This window comes from Magallana gigas, chromosome 5 (genome assembly GCF_963853765.1).
Source record: "Magallana gigas chromosome 5, xbMagGiga1.1, whole genome shotgun sequence".
In the NCBI taxonomy this organism is placed as follows: Eukaryota; Metazoa; Mollusca; class Bivalvia; order Ostreida; family Ostreidae; genus Magallana; species Magallana gigas.
In genome coordinates, this window is record NC_088857.1 from 50,569,550 (window position 1) to 50,578,841 (window position 9,292).

The 9,292-nt window shown below is 34.0% G+C and overlaps 1 long non-coding RNA gene across 1 annotated transcript; it reads left to right on the forward strand.

Moving 5' to 3' along the window:
• The first annotated feature begins 4,777 nt into the window (after positions 1-4,777).
• Positions 4,778-8,506, forward strand: LOC117684922 (uncharacterized). Its single transcript, XR_004598635.2, has 3 exons — positions 4,778-7,033; positions 7,197-7,418; positions 7,556-8,506. It is a non-coding gene; the product is annotated as an uncharacterized lncRNA (long non-coding RNA).
• The last annotated feature ends 786 nt before the right edge of the window (positions 8,507-9,292 follow it).

Here is a 9,292-nt window from a genome sequence, read left to right on the forward strand (position 1 = left end):
ACAAACAACGTTTTTAATTTTGTATAACTGTCTGAAGAGCCGACATGGCTGAACGCGCTAACAGTAAACAATTTATTTAATTTGGACTGTCGCATTCTGTTTTATTTATTTAAGTATTTTTTGCTGTACCAAGGCTTTATTTATATATATATATATATATATATATATATATATATATATATATATATATATATATATATATATATATATATATATATATATATATATTTATACATATATATATATATATCTATATCTATATCTATATCGAATTGTCATTGACACTTGGTTCTTCTAATGTGTTGTAAAGAATCCTGCTAGGCCGTATATGATTGTACTAATCTTGCAATCTTGCAATTCTGAGAGAGAGAGAGAGAGAGAGAGAGAGAGAGAGAGAGAGAGAGAGAATGTATTTACGTAGAAATAAACAGAGGACACACATGATTCAGAGATGTGTTTGGAGTAATCGTGTGTTTACATAATTAGCCAGGAAGTACCAGTCACTTGTTCCAATTTGCGTTATCTCAATGATGGACTTTAAGGTTTTAAGTAACAGAGGACCCATTTAATCGTTCGTGTACTTCTTGAACTAATTTCACTTCCTTATTAACGTAACTTACACCGAATACATGTGTAAGAAGAAACATAATATGATGGAGTAAATGGTTTTGTAAAGTACCTCATTGAGGTGAAACATGTCGTAATGGAAACTTCATGGTTCATTATTACAACCCACAGTTATTGATTATCCTCACGTGAATAGGGATGCAGGGCTGTTAACCTGATAGTGTAATGTTTTTCGTGTATGCAACTTCACTCGAAGTTAGTTGACGAAAGCAGTCTTCAAAGAACATTGTGCACGTGAAAGAGACATTAGATGAACACTGGGAAGATAACCCCATTAACTGTTACCCCTCCCTTTTTTGAAGTTTTCCAAATCCTTTCCAAATGCTAGGTCCTGAATCCAATCTAAGGGGTTATGAATTTCACAACTTAGGTACAGGTGCTATTGGACATCATAACCATGCATTCAGTTTTTTGGGTGTAAAGCAGAAGTTTTTCTAAGATTTAATACATTTTTACGATATGGGCATATTGACCCCGCTCTAGAACCTTAACCCCTGACCCAGGTGCCATGAATTTCACAATTTTGGTAGAGAGCTTCATGGACATCATAACTATGCAAGTTTTTCATAACATGTGTAGGAGTAGAGAAGAAGATTTTTGAAAATTTGGCTTTATTGCATATTTGGCCCCGCCTGTGGCACCCCGGGGGAGGTAGAGCCACAAATTTCACAATTTAGATTTCTCATACCATAGAAATGTTTCACACCAAAAATAGTAATAATTGGCCTTGTAAGTTTAAAGAAAAGGTTAAAAATGTAAAATTGTTAACGCATTACGGACGACGGACGAAAACAGATAGCAATAGGTCACCTGAGTTTACTCAGGTGACCTAAAAAAGAAATTTTAGAAACTGGTATTAGAAAACAGGCTTTCAGATTAGACATTTGTTTTTTAATTGTACATTTATGATGAACAAAGGCAGAAAAATATTTATTATTATTTGCTTTGATTTTACAAATAAGATTTATTTCATTGTCACGTTGATGTATGTCCGATTTTGTCAGATCAAGATATTTTGTACATGTTTAGTCTATTTCTCTTTTCATCAGATTGTTTACCTTTTTCCATCACATAACAAATGGAAGTAAGTTTAGCAGAAGATATTTAGCAAAAAGATTTAGAGAAGAGTCTGAGGTAGTTTATTTGTATAGATATACATGTAAGTAGATCAGAAAATAAAAAGTGTCGTTTTTGTCGGGAAGTAATTGTTGGTGTAGTTTGGTGGACTTAAGACTGAAAGAAAAGTGGTAGATTAAGATTTAGGTTCATTATGTGACTGTGTTTTTCTTTGTTAGATGGAGTACAGTGTTAGAAAATGTAGATATTTGAATGTGTTGTGTGTGAATTATTTTGTTTATGTGTTATGAAATAGATCATAGCTAGCAACACAAGAAAATACATTGTGATTTGCAATGGTGATGCAAATTTGTCAGCACGCTTCAAAAATAACATCAAGTGAAAGATTAAATAGAAAATATATATCATTGAATATGATTGAGTATAAAGAGCGAACACGGAAGTTGAAATATCGAATTTATTTTTACTCAATGAGAAGCTGTATATATAGTTACAAAATGATATTGAATGAATATATCAATTGTGTTTGCCTTTTTTAAAAGTAGTATGCATTTTTTAAGGGTTGTGTACATTTTACTTCGAGCTTCATCTCACCTGTTGCTCTAAAGAAAACCAGTTTATCACAACAACGGGATGTGGTAGCGTTTTTAATTTGGAAATACAATATGTATTTTTTTTAAAATGTCAGTTGTTTGAATCATCATATTTTCTTTCCTTTAACGATTATAAATCTTGGCATAGAAATAATGACCAAATATTATATTCTAACAATGAAAAAATGACAATAACAAACAGTGAACTATCTCAAAAATCCATTAAACGAAATACAAATTCAAAGCAGAGCAATACGGACCTCCAAATAGTTGGATCAGGTGCCTAGGGCGAGTGAGCATCCTCGGCTGATCGGTCCCACCCGCCGTGTGCTCTTTGGCGTAATCGGGGGAAAATCGGAAAAGTCCGTAGACAATCAGGTGATTAATTATGGTCTAACAATTAGTATAAAAAACATCAGTCAGCATGCGACCCAGTGGAAGATTGTATTTGCTGACAAGGTCGCTGTATCGACCATAGAACTTACGAAAAGATGACTTCAAACGAGACTGTTGATAGTCTTGTTTTATCAACTTGTTTGTCAGTAGCTTGCTTCGTTTTAGAAACTCTTCATACGAAGAGCATGCCCTTGCGTATCGAATCAACTGAGAGACAAAAACACCATATACAGGTGATGAAGGTAAATTTCTGCATAAGTAAGGAAAGTTGACTATTGAAAAATTGAAGTCATCGCGTTAATCATAAAGTTTTGTTGTTAGCTTACCATCAATGGCTATGCCCAGTAAAATATCCAAATATGAAACAAATGACGCAGACTCTGTGGTATCTTTTATTTCAAGTTCACTGGGATATATCGAGTCGACGTAAGTATGAAAATAACAATTGTTAATTTATATAGTTATTTACAAAGGATTACATTTTAGCGGAATAGTGTCATCAGAAAACATTATATGTATTGATTTATTCAAAATAATTGTTCAACAACAATTATGTTCATATTTTTAGATGAAAATCATACAGAATTTTTAATTTATTAAAATCAATTCATATGGATCAGAGTTTTGGGGTGTGTCCATATTTTTGAAAGGAAGATCAACCAATACAAATGTAGCCTGTACGCATGATTGTAAGCTTGTCGTTTTATAAAGTCTCATCACTGTGATCATCATCACCATCATCAATGCATCTATCATACATTTACCATTTGGCACACCTTGGCCAATTCATAGAATGCTGGAGAAAACGTACCTAGGAGGAAACATACCCAGGAGAAAACGTACCCAATCAATATGCAGGTACGTCTGGGTACGTTTTCTCTAAAACGTACCCTAGAAAAATCATAACCAGAATGTAAAATCGTTATTAAAAACTATTAATACATAAAGATAGAGAAATTTATGAATTATACAAAGTATAATCAATGATCTTATAGATGCATTAAAGCTCGGCAGTCCTTATCCTGGTGTTAACAATGTACATATTGTAATAAGCAACTCTCTTATATTTTTATATGAATTATTGCTCCTTTATCCAGTAATAATCCAACTTCAGAATATTAACATATGTTCCGTACTATGTAGTGTTCTAAATTCATTGCATCGATTTTTTTATGTGTTAAATTTCCTGCTATGATAACAATGTGGAAAACTTTTTACTTTTACATTGCATATTGAACTAATTGCATTGCTGCAGAAAGAACCATGCAACTACATAGACATAATTAACCTTTTGATATGCAACGATAATCACGGATGCACAACGCAATGGTTGAAAATCATCATCATTTGCACTATCTGAAATAAGATGCCAAATACTAAATCCTATGTCAAAGGTCATACCATTATAAATACGTATATACAATGTACCTTTTCTTCGGTACTGTATGAATGTGAACTTATGAAACCTTCAGACTTACTTAAAACATTGATACTTTGTTTGAAAAAATGCAATTTATCTTTACAATTCGTAAACTTGACATGTATAAGTCACTCCACGTGTGTACTATTACCGCGTTCTCGAAAACTGCCACTTAAAATCTCTTATCTTATCGATTATTGTGAATGGACCTGCAAAATGTGTGTTTTTATGTGTCATTCTCACTTAAAATAGAAAACAAGAAAAAATCTAGATAATTTTAAAACTTTAATTGGAATTCTTCCCATACATCTAAAAAGCATTGATAAATATTCGAACCAAAACGATGTATCCGATTACTAATTATGATGCGTACATTCTGAAATGAACAGCGCATTAAAATTACATGAACGGATTTTTTTTAAAGAATTGTTTCAACAATATTTGTTTAAGTGAAGGTTTTGCCGACTAAAACATGTGTTATATTAGGTTTACAGTATTTTATTCTAGTATTTGAAAACTTTAAACAATCAATATAACTATTAATAATTAAGATAGCTGTGATCTATATGATTTAAAACTGACACTAATATAGTCTAAATTGTAATCAAATTATGCATTAATACATTTTATTACATACTTACTAATAAATACAGGGTTTTTGCATATGCGATAAAGCTAACTTTATAACACCAGTATCAGCCTCCGGGGCTGATACGGATTCTGCAGGGCTGATATCGATCTACAGGGCTGATACGGATCCGTAGCGCACCCCTTGCGGAACCACTCTGGTTTTTACTCTTTCAGAAATGGGCCGTATTATAGTCACTTTTTTCGGAACACCTCTGCTTTTAACCGCTTCGGCGTTTGTGTACATTTGCAGACGGTAAAAACTTAAATGGATCTTAATGAAAGAACATTCGAATTGCTTGGAAATAGACTTAGTGAATTGGAATACATGTGCGGACTCAACGACACTGTAAGTGAAAAAAAACTGATTATGTTACGCTGGATTTGTTAGATTCGAGTCTAGGCCTAAATGTACAGTTTGTAGATGAAATTCTCGAACTTGTAACGTTACCACCTGCTGGTATGCCCGATGTTGAAAGGGAAACCGTGACAGACACACAAGAAGATTCTACATTTGAGTTTGTAAGGGGCCTTCAAAATACCAATACGCGTAGAAAAAATGAATCTGACTTGAGGAAATTTAATGATTACCTAACGAAGAACGATGAACAAAGAAACCCGGAGGAAATTCCGGTTTATGAGCTGGATATGCATTTGGCAAGATTTTAATGCAAAGAAAGCAAGCGGGCGAGGATTATGAACCCGACACGTTAAAGTCTATCCAAGGGAGTGTGAACCGTTATTTGGCTGAGAAGAAGTTGAACATAAACATCATTATGGATAAGGAGTTCAAACATTCTCGCGATGTACAGACACGTGCAATAAGTATTCGGTCAAAAATGGCGGCGTGTTTACGCTTGAAAACGAAAGTAAAAAAATAAACGACCTTGTCCGACAATTTTAGCACTACAGGAAGTAGAATTGTTTAAATTTAGAAATTAGTCACTTGGTATATCACGTGACACTTTTGTTTATTGTCTGCTTGTTTACAAATAAAGAAAACGTAGTTGTTATAGCCATGGGTCGGAAATGAAAAGAAACGGGAGCGGACGCCAAAAAAGTCATTGTGAATTTAATGCAAAGTGGAATTTCACGGAGAAAGATTAGTGAATTGTTGAAAATACCAAAATCAACAGTAATTGACATTTGCAAAAGGTTTTCAGAGACGGGTTCCCTAGAAAACAAACCGAGAAGCGGCAGGCCTCCAAAAATCAAGCCCCGGGATTATCGCAAGCTAGAAAGGATTGTAAAAACAAATCGGGGGTGTTCCCTGTCAGATATTACAACCAAATTTAACGAGGAAAGACCTGAACCAGTGAGGAGAAGGATTATTCAACATAATTTACATAAAAATAATTACAGGAGGAGTGTTGCTAAGAAGAAACTTGTTATAAAGAAAAACAATTGGAAGAAGCGGCTTGCGTGGTGTCGGGGGGAAGACAATGGTCAGTTGAGAATTGGAAACGTGTAATTTTTTCAGATGAAAGTAAAATCATGATTGGTCATGACGAGAGAGTTCGGATTTGGAGGAAAAAAGACGAAGGATGGCGACCCGACCTCGTTGAGAAGCAGAATTCAGAGGCGAAGTATGAAGTCATGATATGGGGCTTCATTTGTTGGGAAGGTGTAGGGACTATGACGCCGGTAGAAGGAAACATAAATGCTGCCAAATATCAAGACATTTTAGAGGAAAACTTATGACTCGTTCTTGCTAGACATTTCCCCCTAAATGGATATTTTTTTCCAAGACGACAACGCCCCGTCCATCGAGCCAGATCAACACAAGAATATGTTGCAAGAAATCGAATCAACTGTTTACGCTGGCCTGCCCAGTCACTAGACTTGAATATTATTGAAAATGTGTGGCTTTTCATTAAAAGGAAACTTCAATCACGCTGTGGCGCAATTAAATCAAATGAAAATTTGATCGAGGAAATTCGGCGAATTTGGACTCAATTTACACCTGCTTACATTAAAAGTTTGTATGGCTCTATTCCAAACCGTATCCAACATGTCATCAGACTTAAAGGACACCTAAGAAAATATTAAACCGTCAATAGTTTTTTTTATTTCATCAGTTTTGGTAGAAATTAAGCATGTTTTATTCGTGTGCATTCTTCGACAATGTAAACACGCCGCCATTTTGTGACCGAAAACATTTTGCACATTACTGTACTTTTGTCAAAACGAAAGTTGTTTAGACAGCTGGGAAAGGGAAATCGTGAAAAAATAGCAGACCCCCTAACGCCAGAGGAAATCGATCTTCTTTATGAAAAGAATCTTCTTGGAACTGGTAATTTATGATTTAGTTCTGACTCACTTAAACTTAAATTTTTTTATGATAAAATGTCAACAAGAAAAAATACAAATTTAACTCATCAATTTGTTAAGAAAAACTCACAATGTCTTTTTCTTTAATAGGCAAACAACTAAAATTGTCTTTGAAATTGTTTCAGGAGATCCAAAGTCACTGATGAATGTTTTGTATCTTAACAATACAATGCATTTTGGAATGAGAAGCAGAGCTGAACATGTCAGTCTTAGATTGGGTATTGTGCAGCAAAAGGTCACCTCGACTGGAGAGGAATATTTAGAATATAGAGAGAGATCAACAAAGACAAGAACTGGGGTCACAAGTGAGAGTCGGAGTTTTGCACCAAAGATGTTTGAAAATAGAGGTACATATTGCCAGATTTATGAAACCTTTATTTGTTAACCTGAGATTTATTCCTGAAACCTGAATAGTTTGATGTTGCATATAGATTAGTATATGGCTCTCTATACATAAACTACATATATGCTTTTGTCATTCAAGATAATCCGCGATGCCCTGTTTTAGCGTATAAGGAGTTTAATTTGCAAGGAGAAGACCAGAACAGATGAACAACCCCGAGTTGCAATTTTACTTAGGAGTTTCAAGGCACCCTGAAAAAGCTTGGTATGTCAACCAACCAATGGGAAAGAATACGATTGGCAACATTGTGAAGGTCATGTGTGAGGCAGGGGGAATCCAAGGAAGAAAAGTTAACCACAGCGCAAGAAAGACAGCCATTAGTTCCCTAGTACATGCTGGTGTCCCCCAACTATAATTCAACAGCTGTCCGGCCATAAGAATGTTAACTCTATTAATAATTACAGCACCGCCTCCAATGAACAGCAGAGGCACATGTCTTCTATTCTTACAAACTATTCATCTTGTTGCTCGGAACCAACAGTCACAGAATTCGACAGTTCCTCTTCATCCCTTGATAAATGTAGCTCAGTTCTGCCATCCACCAGTGTGGTGCCTTCATCAAACACTGACGATATTGTTCATCAAACACTGACTGAAATAAGTTCTTATGAAAATCAACCCATAATGAAAGAACATGTCTTTGGCAATTTTAGGGGGGCCAATATTTCTGGCAATGTTATATTTAACTTCTTTTTCAAACAACCAAAATCCCTTAAGAGATGTAAAGTCACCTACAGTGATTCAGAGTCAGATTCAGAAAAAGGAACTAGATCTGTGATATTTTGTAAATATGTTCAAGTATTAAAAGTGAAGTTGTGTTATAGCTATAATAACTGTGATATTTTCTTTGTTATTAAATTTTGTTATTGTTAAAAAATATGAAAGATTATTTGTGTTTAAATTATCTGTTAAGTTTACCAGTAATGTGTTAAATTTTGTCTTTATACATGTATCATATTGTTAAAAATGAAAGTTGAATCATTTATGTTTATAAGAAAAAAGAACTGGGTCTGTTATATCTTGTAAATAAATATATGTTCAAATATTAAAAGTGAAGTTGTTTTATTGCTATAAATGTGATATTTTCTTTGTTATTAAATTTTGTTATTGTTAAACAATATATGTTTATGTGTTCAAATTATCTTTTAAGTTGTGTGTTATAATTGTGTTAAATTTTGTCTTTATACATGTATCATGTTGTTAAAAATGAAATATCATTTATGTTCATATTCTCTGTTTAAGTTGTTGTTATTAATTATTCTAAATTGTTTTTGCTTTCTGTATGTTATTAGTAAGTATGTAATAAATATAATAATACATACCCTTTTCCATATCACACCCTGTATCAGCACTCGACCAATATCGGGCTGATACAGGGTGAAATATGGAAAAGGGTATGTAATATTCTCTATATATTTTCATGTTCTTACATAAATCGAAGTAGGATATGATATGAAAAACGACTAGTACCTACTTATTTTGAGAATTTTATCCGAACACTTTAACTTCCGCTCGAAATTTCAAAGGATCTGAACAAATCTCAGGGAAGTCTCGTGATCTTAACTTTCATTCGAGCACCTCTGTAATGATACACACTTAACATTCCAAACGCATGTGCAGGGGTGGACTTGAAGAAATTAGACATTGCGTTTTAAGACGACACAGGGCACCAATGATATATCAGTAGATATAGATGCGCAGCCAAATACTACATCTGATGTCGAACTACTAGCCAACCCCTGCGCATGTTACCCGTATTAGCCGTTGTGTTAACCTCACTCCGCGATACGGTGTAATTCTTTAATTTTTATATAAATG